Genomic DNA, 11503 nt, shown 5'->3' on the forward strand with positions numbered 1-11503 from the left:
CTTCCCTTTCCTCATGGCAAATGTAAATGAGATCCCCACTTCAGAGATGAGAAAGTGACCCATAAGTGGGTCACTTATGCAGGCTCATACTCTGGGTCCTTTCGAGTCAATGTTTTCTAAATACTTGGTGAACATTTTTTTAGAAGTGAGGCTGGGTACTGCAAGGGGAAGAATGGAAAGAAGAGACCCTCGTGGCAGCCTCAGCCTGGCCTCTTCTTGAAATTCTGTTCTTGTCCCAACTTGCAGAACCAAACCCTGCAGTTAACCTGCCCACTCTCCTTTAAGGGCAGTTCAGCAACCATCCGTTGTTACTCAGTTTGCTCTGGGTGTATGTGTGGGTGGGTGTCTCACTTTTAACCCAGGCAGCTTCTTCAGTGATTCTTCCCAACCCCATAGGGTTCTCTTGCAGAAATGAATTGGGGTGAACTGACCAGGACTATATGCATGCACTTCAAGTGGCACTGACAGAAAATTCAATGACTTCAGCAAAAAGGGAAATTTATTGGTTAATGGGAGACCAATAGATTCTCCTTCAGGACTGGCTGGATCCAGGGGAACTCTGCTGTTCTCCCCTTCCTGGCCTTGCTTTCCCTGTGCCGGCTCCCTTCTCAGGCAGGCTCTGTCCTCATGGTGCAAGACGGTGGCCAAATTCTGGCCTATATTGTCTCCTTTTATGAGCCCAGTTGGAGAGATTCTTTTTCCTTTTTTTAAAAAAAATTATTTATTTGAGAGAAAGCTCAAGAGAGAGAGAGAGTGGCAGAGTGAGAGGGAGAAACAGGACCCTGGGACCATGACCTGAGCCGAAGGCAGACGCTTAACCAGCTGAGCCACGCAGGCGCCCTGAGATTCTCTTTCCTGACTCATTGGCTCCTTTTGGGTCATGTGCCTATGCCTAAGCCAATTGCTATGGCCAGGAGCTGAGATATACTGGGTGGATTGGATCCAGGTCATCTGGAAGTGACCAGTAAGTGGATGACTGGTCATCGGGTGACTCCAATCCTTAGTGGAGTGAGGCTAGAGGGGTTTGGACTCCCCAGGGGAGGATCTGTAGACTATTTTTGAAAAAGAAAATGGATGCTGAACAGGCAAGGAATAGATTTCCACCCTCCAGTTATGGTTCCGGGAATATTTAAGTGTCCCTTAGTTGTGCCCTGGCCTTGGCAAACACCAGCTGCTTGCCCCTTCCTGCAGCAGTGTTTGTGTCTGTTAGAGCTGTAATTTGGAACCCGCAGCTCCGGGCTCTCAGCCCAATGCTCTTCACGTCCTTTCCCTCCCACTTTCTGCGGGTGTGGTCAGCGAGCAAACTGCCCTGTGCTTGTGCCTCTGGGCAGGGCTGCCTGGGGCACACCTGCCTCCCATCCTCGCCAAAAGCAGCTCCCTGCCTCCTAGTCTGAAGACCAGGAGCCATTTCCTACAGGTCTTGCCATTCTGTTTCCCTATGACCTTGAGCAGGCTCTCCATGTTTCTGAGCCTCAGTTTTGTAGTTTGGAACATCTGTAAAATGGAGCTAATGGTGATGCTGACCTTACAGGCTGTGAGAAGCTGAAATGAGCTGGTGACTTGTAAATGATGATAAAAATGGAAATAATAATACTATTACTATTACTACCGCCACCTGCTTCTTCCTCGCAGGATGTATTTTCTTCTCAATCCCCCTTCTCTCTTCCTCCCAGGGGAGCAGCAACTTGCTCAGGCTTTGATCAAGATGAGTGTTGATGGCTTGGAAGCTTTCAGAGCCGCCCACTCTTCCTCCTCCCATCCTGCTGAGCTGACAATTTCGCATGACATCAATTCCTCTGACAGCCGTGTAAACAGATGGTGGTCCCTGCTGCCCGGGTGCTGGGGAGTGATACCATGGTAACCTGCTAAACTGTGACAGGTGCCAGGACGGTGGGAAATCCAGGACCTTCAGACAGGCACACACATGGCTCAGGCAGCAGGGCCTGAGTTTGTGGGTTTCTCTCAGGCACAGTGGGCCAAGGCTGCCTGGTGTGGCAGCAAGGCCATAGGCTTGAATATGGACTCTACTCCTTAGCTGTACGACCATGGCTGAGTTTCCTCCTCTCTCCTGGCCCATGGTGGGTCATTAGCCCCACCCCAAGTAGCAGGAGTATGGGCCTGAAAGTGCCTAGCTCTGGGATGGGATATTCCTGGTGCCCAGTAAATGTTTGTTGAGTGAGACCTCTAGGAGCAGCTCCCCGGAAGCTGGCTGGGGACAGGGCCCTTGCAGGTCCTGGTTGGAAGAAAGCACAGGGTGCGAATGGGATCTGAGAGTGCAAAAGGCTGGGATGACAGCTGCTAAGGGCCACCCGTGCTCATTCTCTAAATAGTTGGGACCTAATGGTTTATGAGTGGTGGGATCTCTAGTCTCAATTCCCCCCAGAGCAGGAAGAGTAAATTAGCACTCCCTGTTGGGAAACTGGTGAGTAGCCCTGCAGGGCCTGGGCTTATGGAATCATAGCTTTAACCAACTCTGTCTGCTTCCCTCAGTTTCCCCAACTGTTCTCTCGTTCCTGCTGGACTGGGAACTCTGCTTTAAGCTATGGTCTATCCCAAGCTGGAAGAGAGGCAGTGACTTGACCAAGGCCATACGGCTGTCCATACAGACCACCCCGGTCTGGGATAGCCAACGTCTTCTGCCATCAGGCCCCTTTGCTGGAAGGGTCCTCCCCAGCTTCCCATCAGCTTTGTGAATGCTGCTCTTCCCTCCTTTCTCATTGTCCTCTTATCCCACCCTTGCGTCTGGGTTTGCTCTCTGCAGACAGTGAGCACCTCAGAGAAACAAGAAGGCTTGCTCTGCCGCTGACTGGCTGCAGCCTTGGGCAAGCGACTTCACCTTTGCAGGTCAGTTTCTTCATACAGCAACAGGGAAAGTTGCTTTGCGTGGATTAAATTAGGTAATATCTACAAAAAAAAAAGTGCATAAAAGAGTGCCTGGCACATAGTAAACTTTCAGTAAGTAGTGTTTTTTGGTATAATGCAGAGGAGATCCTCATCCCTTATGGGAATATTGCTTTTCACAAACTGGATTGACTTCAGGCAAGATTCAGAGTGGCAAAAGCACAGGTGTGGGAGCAGCTGGATATGCATCAAGCTGTGTGACCCTGGAGAAGTCACTCACCTTCTCTGAGCATCTGGAAAATGGAGCTAAGGATCCCCACCTGCAGAACAGTTGGGGTTGGGTGAGCACCAGGAGCAGGCCTTGGTACATGCTAATATGATGTCTGTTGTGATAAGATCTCCTGTAATGAGGATTATTTCAGTACCATTGAGTGCCAGAACCACCCAAGGCAGGGACTTCTTATATCACATTCCTGGAAGGTGGCAGTTGGCTTCAGTTTACATACCTCTAGTGACAGGAAACTCATTCCTGTTGAGTCGAAAGCTCTGCTAGAAGCTGGTTGGTGGTAGAGTTTAAACTTGCCTCTCTCCATGTGGGCTTCCCCTCTGGAGTCTCCAGTTCTGCCCTCAGGGCCACCAGGAGCAGCTTTCCCTCCATTTTCTTGCTTAGCGGCCTGCTCCTCTGAGTCCAGGAGAACCAGAATGGAGGAGGTGGCCCAAGCAGCATCCCCTCCCCCTGTCCCCAAAGAGCTTTCTGACCTTGTTGGCCAGGCTGGAAGGTTTGAGAGCTGGCAGGCAAGCATGAGAGATTGTCCTTGGGTAGGCTAAGTGGGCCATCTGTCCTGGCTGAGTTCCAGGGTGGACCCGTGGTGGAGGACCAGAGTGTGGCTGGGCCCAGTGTGGAGACCAGAGTGTGAGCTGCCACAGTCTCATAGACCAGCTTCCCTGTTTTTGGCTAGGTAGGGGGCGTGACACCAATTTCTGCATCACGGGGTCTTCTAAGAATTAAGTGGTCAGAGATATTTTAATATCTGACATGGTTCTTGGAATCTGTTAATTTTTTTTTTTTTGGAAGCTGTAATCAGTGAATGGGTTAATCTGCTTCAGAGAGAAGCTTCAAATGAGCCAAGCTTTTAAACATTCATTACTCTTTCAGCTTCAAGGTTTTTTTAAAAAATTATTTTATGCTTCTTTCAAAATTCATCAGCTTAGGGCAAGTTGGCTGTCTTAATAACAGCACTAAGAAATGTTGATAAGCTTCTTCCAATAACGGATACTTCTCTGGCAGGGAGGCAGCATCAAAATGGCTTCTGGAGACTTCTGATCTTCCCTTTTGGTCTTCCAGTGAGGTCAGACACCTCTAGAACCTCTTCTATGGCTGTGTTAGCCACCCTGATGTCTTATGGTTCGCATCTTCCCTATAGGATACAGGAAAGCTGAAAGGACTGCAAAGACCCCTGAGAAGGAAGGAAGAAGGCTATAAACTCCCTCTATGCATGTTCCAGATTTGGGTACAATTCAGAGGCTCAGACTATTTCCTTAACCCACTTTTGTCCTCATTTCTATTACACATTATTATACTTCCAGGCATCATAGGAACAGAGACAAGGGGACACACGGATGGAAGAGGACAGGACTCCTAGTCCTTTCCCTTCATTCTGGTCCTGAACAAGTTGGAGGACCCTAGATTTGGAAGAGAACCCAGAGATTGTTTGACTGAGCTGGCTGCCCAGGAGAAGGATGCTGTTGTTTGAAGGTATGTGTCCACCCTAAACTCATCGGTGGTGAATTGAGATGATTGTATTGGAAGGTGGGGCCTTTGGTAATTGATTTGGTTGTGAGGGCCTTCTGTCATGATTGGGATTACTGCGCTTACAAAAGAGACCTCAGAGAGCTCCCTCATCATCTTCTGCCATGTGAAGACACAACGAGAACACTGTGGTCCAGAAGAGGGCTCTCCTTGGACCATGCTGGTGCCCTGAACTCGGACTGCCAGGCTCCAGAACTGTGAGAAATAAATTTGTGTTGTTGCTAAGCCCCCCAGTCTGTTGGATTTGGTGACAGCAGCAGCTCAGATGGACCAAGACAAAGGATGGCTGCCAGAGGGCCTCCCAGAGAGGGTGTGGTCAGCCAGGGCTTCCTGGCTACTTCTTCATTGCCTTGCAAAAGGGATTGGGAGATGGGAAAGATCACAGGCAAAAGTGAAGAAATGAGAGTTCTAGTCTTGCCTGCACTGCTAAGGGGCTACATGACTTTGGCCAAGGTGCTTCCCCTCTCTGGACCTCCATTTCTGAACATATCAAATCACAGGATTGGACTAATTGATCGTAATAGTCTAGAAGTCATTGTTATTTGGATGCTTTGCATGAACTGGATTCTGGGTTAAGCATATCACATAGATAATCTGTTTTTATTCTTCCACCAACTCTAAGTTTCTTTTAAGAATCCAAATGTCAAAAAAATAAAAAAAAATTAAAAAAAAAAAGAATCCAAATGTCAATAAAGATCATATAAGATCTTGGTCTTTTGTGTATCTGAAAGTTATTCTAGGCACACTTTTATATATTTGCAGACATCAGCCTCTTGATAAAGAACAAAGAAATTCTAATTAGATACACTATCAGTTAGGGTTAGATGTTGCTATATGTAATGGAACTCCCAAAGTAACAGAGGCTTAAACACACATGGTTTACTTTATTGCATAAAAGTAGTGTAGCCCTGGTGTGGATGCTCCAGGAGTTCATTAAGGACCCAGGCTCCTTCCATCTTTATGCTCTGCTGCACAAAGCTTCCATCCTCAAGGTTACCACATGGCCCAAGAAGAATCCTGGAGCTCCAATATCTTATATTAGCATTGGTTTCATCAGAGGCAACTGGCTACAATGGTTACAGGAATCACATCCAGATTCAACAACTCCACCGGCGGCGGCGGGGGGGTGGGGGGGCAGAGGAAGAGAGGAAAGGCTGAAAAGAGTGTACTTTGGCTGAGTCAAGCCCCGTTAAGTAGTCTTCCTGGAATGTTTACAATTTGCTTCCATTTGCACATCATTGGCCAGAACTCAGTCATGTGTCAGGTATATAAACTGGCCTGCAAGGGCAGGATGGGAAATGTAGTCTTTTATTTTTTTTATTTTTTAAAGATTTTATTTATTTATTCATGAGAGACACAGAGAGAGAGAGAGAGAGAGAGAGAGAGAGAGAGAGGGGCAGAGACACAGGCAGAGGAGAAGCAGGCTCCACACAGGGAGCCTGATGTGGGACTTGATCCCCAGTCCCCAGGATCACACCCTGGGCTGCAGGCGGCGCTAAACCACTGCGCCACCGGGGCTGCCTGAAATGTAGTCTTTTAACTGGGCACATTGCTACCCTGAAAAAAGTGTGAGTTTTGTTTGCAAGGAAGAATGGGAGAAGAAACACTGGCTGGCAAATGGGAGTCTCTGTTGCAGATGCTTATGTGCAAAGGATTGTATGTATGATCACAAACCAAGTTAGAACATTTTGCAGATGTATTAATACAGCTATTTAATATAAAATACCAATGTCTGTATTAGTTGGGATTCTTTTGATTGCACGTGACAGAAACCACATCTTTAACTGGCTTAAACAATAAGGACATTTATAATGCCACATATTTCACTTACAGAGGTAGAGTTAGCTTCAAGGGTGGTTGATTCAGCAGCTTCACAACATCCTCAAGCCTGGGATCTGTCCATCTATCTTTTCTCTTATATTAACATTGGCTTCATCAGAGGCAACTGGCTACACCGGTTCCAGACTCAATCATACCCAGGCAAATACAAGGGCACGTTATTTCTAGCAACTCTCTCTTAGAAGCTGCAAAATGTCCTAAAACGTCTCATGTCTCAGTGGCCAGCACTGGTTTATCATCTACTCCTAGACAACTCACTGGTAAGGGAGAAGGGCAATTAGGCCATCTCAGGCACTGGGATCAGTTTCTACAAAGCTCGTGGCTACCTAAGGGAGTCATAGATACCTGAATAAAATTGGGGCTCTCTTAGTAGGGGACAAAGGGGAAGCACGCTGGTATGCAAGTGTCATCTCTATTTTGCAGCAAGGGGATTGGGGCTCAGAGAGGTGAAATAATTTGCTCAATTTGTTCATTTGCCGGTGAGCAGCAGAGAGAGAACCTGAACTAGGGATGGTCTCCCTCAGTTTAACATACTTAACATGCGGCTCTGTCACCAGAAGTCAGCTGTGTCAGTGCTTCCCGAACTTCAGCCATTTGTCCAGCATGTTTGTGATTTCCCCCTCAGATTTACTTATACCCACCTGCTGATTTCCTCAGAACTTTTTTATTTAACTAATATCACCTTTATGCTTTTCATTAAAATAAACTCATGATTTTGGCATCAACAATCACATTTAAAAAGGACAAGAACACTGACATAAATGAGAATCTAGTCTTGCTTGACAGAAAGAGAAGATAAGGCATCAAAAGAAATGCAATGCAAACAGCCCTCTTATTGTTTCTAGAGGGATGCTGTTACCCGACGGAATTCCCGAATTCAAACTTATGAAGAATGACCGGGAGAGCGGAAAGCATTAAAGACTTGCCAGCACCAAGCTGAAGCTCCCTTCTCGATTGAAATAAGGACTCACAGAGAAGAGGGAAGGCAGCTATGCTTTTCTTTTGATGCAATTCAGTGCCATAGAAGCCTCCTCCACGTACACCTGAAGGCACCCCACATTCCATTTTGAGAGAAACCTTAACTTAGATGGAAGCCCGAATGCTTTGTGACTGCCACACTGCACATAACAGTGCAATCTCGGGGGTGGGGGTGGGGTGGGGCATGCAGCAGTAACCCCAGACACCTGTGGTTTCCTTGGCCGAGCTGGGTGAGGATTGGCTAGGTGGCCCTTCAGTCTAGTCAGGAACACGGTTGGCAAACTTTTTTCTGTAAAAAGTCAGGAAGTGAATGTTTCAAGCTTTGTGGACTGCACAGGGTCTGGTGCAATGACTCAATGTGACTGTTGTGCTGTGACACCAGCTCAGACAAGATGTAAGTGAATAAGCCGGGCTGTGTCATAAAACTTTAGGAATACTGAAATTTTAATTTCATATAATTTCACACATCATGAAATAGTGTTCTTTGATTTTTTTCAATCATTTTGAAAAATGTTCAAAGAATTATTTGAGATAGGGAGAGAGAGAGAGAAAGAGAGCATGCAGGAAGCAGGGGGAAGAGGGAGAGAAGAGACTCTTAAGCAAACTCTGTGCTGAGCACAGAGCCAGGTGTGGGGCTCAATCTCATGACCCCAAGATCACCATAGGAGCCAAAACTAAGAGTTGGATGCTTAACCAACTGCACCACTCAGGAGCCCTCTTCTCAACCATTTAAAAATGTAAAAACATTCTTAGCTCTAGGGCCATACAAAATCAAGTGGTGGATCAGATTTGACTGAGAACTATAGTTTGCTCACCCTGGCCTAAAACAAAAGCTGTCACTGCCTCTGCCAGACCTGCAAAATTGCACATGGTCCTGCACAAAGAAGGGATCCCCACTTGGTTGAATGCTCTGTTACAACCATCTTGAAAGTATTAATAATTTTTAAATAAAGTATCTTGCATTTTCATTTTGCAGTGGGGCCTACAAATTAAGTAGCCAGGCCTGGTGTCTTCTCGTAAAAGCTGTGTAGAGACGTGGAGAATTATTCTCCACAGTGGTCTCAATGGAGCATGTTCTCCTCATGGTGATGGCAGAAGCTAAGTGGAATCACCTAGGTTCTTAAGACCTATGCATGAAACAGGTTGACTCTCACTTCTTCTCACCTTCTGTTGGCCATTGCAAGTCACACGGCTGAGCCCAAAGTCAAGAAAAGGGGAAACATACTCTATTCTGTTAATGAGAAGGACTCTAACGTTAGGTGACAAAGGGCTTGGATACAGGGAGAGGTGATGGAACTGGGGCCAATCTATCACCAGCTCTACTACAGTGTGTTAATCATTCCAGCTGTTTGCCCACCTCTAGTGTTAAAGAACTCACTACATGGTCCTCCTGTCTGTAAGCTTTAATGGTTCCTTATTCCATCAGCCCAGGCAGAGGCAAGGACAAAAGACTTTTGTGAATCCTGAGGTCGATTTTGGGGAGCAGCAAATACACAACCAGTCTTCCTTCTCCCTCGACTGGATCAGAGAGAATGACAGCACAGAGACTAGGACCAGTTGGCATTTTGAGTGTACAAGCCGGCATGCCAGTCTCCACCAAAAACTCAGCCAGCTCCTTTTCCTGGAAGAGTCTTCTTGGGGATCTTAGGAGCTTGAATAGCACCTTTGTGCTGAAAAAAGTGGAGAAGTAAAACATCTGGCTCAGATTCTACTTGGTGAATTCTTTCTAGGTTTTAAACACATGCGAATAAACAGAGTGATCCCACAAACATATATCAGCCTCTATCATCCCCTTGCTTACAGTCCTTTCCTGGCTCTTGCAGCCCAGCTTGGCTTCATGTCATGGCTCTTTGTGACGTGGCCACATTCTGCTCATGGAAAGCATCTGGACTCACTGGATATCCTCCATCTATAGGCCTTTGCACCCACTGTCACAATCTGGGAGGTCACCAGTGTGTTAAGCCATCTTGAACATATTTAAAGAAGAAAAGGAAAACTGTTGGCTCATGTAATCGAATATCTAGTGGTGGAGGGAGCTTCAGGCATGCAGATGTGCTTAAATCGTGCTGTTTAGAGTATGTTTTCCTCTGTATTTACTCCATTCTCAGGCAGGCACTCCCTTTGTGGTCATCGGTAGTAGTAGCTTCATGAGAAAAGAAGTCTTTTTCTAGATATTCCAGCAAAGGCCCCAGGGCTGACTCTCATTGGCTGATTGGGATCATGTGTCCATCATTCAACCAATGACTGCTGGAGTTGGAGTGTACTGATTGGCAGGCCTGCATCACAAACCCATTCCTGCATCTTGGAGAGTGGCATTAGCTCCAGTTAAACCACAGGGACCCAGAGTGGGGATTTCCCTGGGGAAAATCAGAGGGCGGTTACCAAATGAAGTGCTGAACAGAGGCGGGGAAGCCTAGACAACAGACGTCCCCACCCTCTGGTTCCTCTGCCTGAAATGCTTCCCTCTTCTCTGCCTGGCAAACTCCGACACATCCTAGCTCTACCTCCAGTGTCATCCCTCTTGGAGACCTCATACCCCACCCTAGAATAAGCCACTCCTTTCTCTGTGGGCCCCTCCCATCACTCAATGTTATGTTGCCTGTGTCTCTCGAGGTTACCTGCTTATGGAAAATGTTAATGAACTTGGCTAAACATCCAGTTTCAGAGCCTGTGCCAATCTCTGTGCCATACCTTCTCTGATTTCCATGTGTCCCTGGCTTTCCTCCATGTGTCACTCAGCTTCCACATCTGTGTGTGTCACCTCAGGTTGGCACTGGTGTGCACATGTTGACACCCTCTCCATCTCAACAACAACAAAATCTCATCACACTTGTGTTATTGTGAATTTTCTAGCTTGACTGAAGACCTGAGGGTGACAGAGGAATCCCATGGCTCTGGCAGAGCCTTCTGCCATTAGGGTGGCCCCCACTTAACCCCACCCCCTTCTAAGAACATTTTTCTCCCCAGGGTGGCCTCCCACTGGACCCAGCCTTGACTTCTCCTGTTCCCCCCTGCAAGGCACAGACCTGCCGCTCTGCTTACTCACCATCTTCCCACCCTTCCCTGCTCCCCACTCCTCCTCATTCTGGCCAGTGCTTTATATGGTAATTCCAATGGTTTGAAGAGTCTCTCCCTTCTCAGCAGGATCTGAGCTCTTTGAGGGCAGGGCCCTGTCCAGGTCATCTCTGCATCTCCAGTGCCCAAGATAGGGCATGGCACTGGGTAGGGGCTCTGTGGAAGCTAAATTCAAAAACCAGTTTCAATAAAAGGCTGCACTTGAAAAAAATCAGCAAGAATTTCTTTGGCCTCTGCAGGAAGCACAGAGAGTGTGGGTGAGTGATGATTTCAGCAGAAATGCCACAGGACGCATGGGTTCTCAATTATTTATGGACCTAAGGAGACAAGTTCCCAGAGCGCCGTGATAGATTCTGAAGGTGTCAGGGCAGAATGTGAGTGACTTTGTTCCTTGGAGTCCCTGCAGCCCTACCCTGCAGCTCCCAAGGACAGGGGCTTTTAGCTTCTTTTTGCAGCAATAAAGAGCTGTCTGTTTTGAAATTCAGTTCTGCTCCTGCCCAGTTACTGTTTCTCACTGTGCTGGCAAGGATGGCGGGATGAGAACAGGATAACCTCTGGGATCAGAAGGGTCTTGGGTTCAGTCTTGTTCTGCCCTGGGTCACTCTGTGTTTCCCCCTCTCTGGGCTACCATTTTCCCTTCTGTGCTATGGAGACCAGCACTACTTCCCTGCTGGGGGCCTGGGGACCTTCAGCAATGTAGGCTTACAGCCTGACACTGGGTGCATGCAGCAGGTGCTCATATGCTAGCAGTTCCATGATCTGTCCTGGCTAAACTAGGTCCAGCTTGACCCTGTGTGGCTCTGAGTTCCTGGAGTCTCCCATCCGATGCAGAGTTTATGGATGGGATTTATAAAAAGATAAACAAAGCAGGTACTTTTCATTTGAACCAGTGGGCGGAGGTGATATAATTATCCGTGAGGATTTCTTGTTTGTAGACGGAAGAATTGACGGGTTTCTAGG

Source organism: Canis lupus, chromosome 4 (assembly GCF_048164855.1).
Source record: "Canis lupus baileyi chromosome 4, mCanLup2.hap1, whole genome shotgun sequence".
NCBI classification, from domain to species: Eukaryota; Metazoa; Chordata; class Mammalia; order Carnivora; family Canidae; genus Canis; species Canis lupus.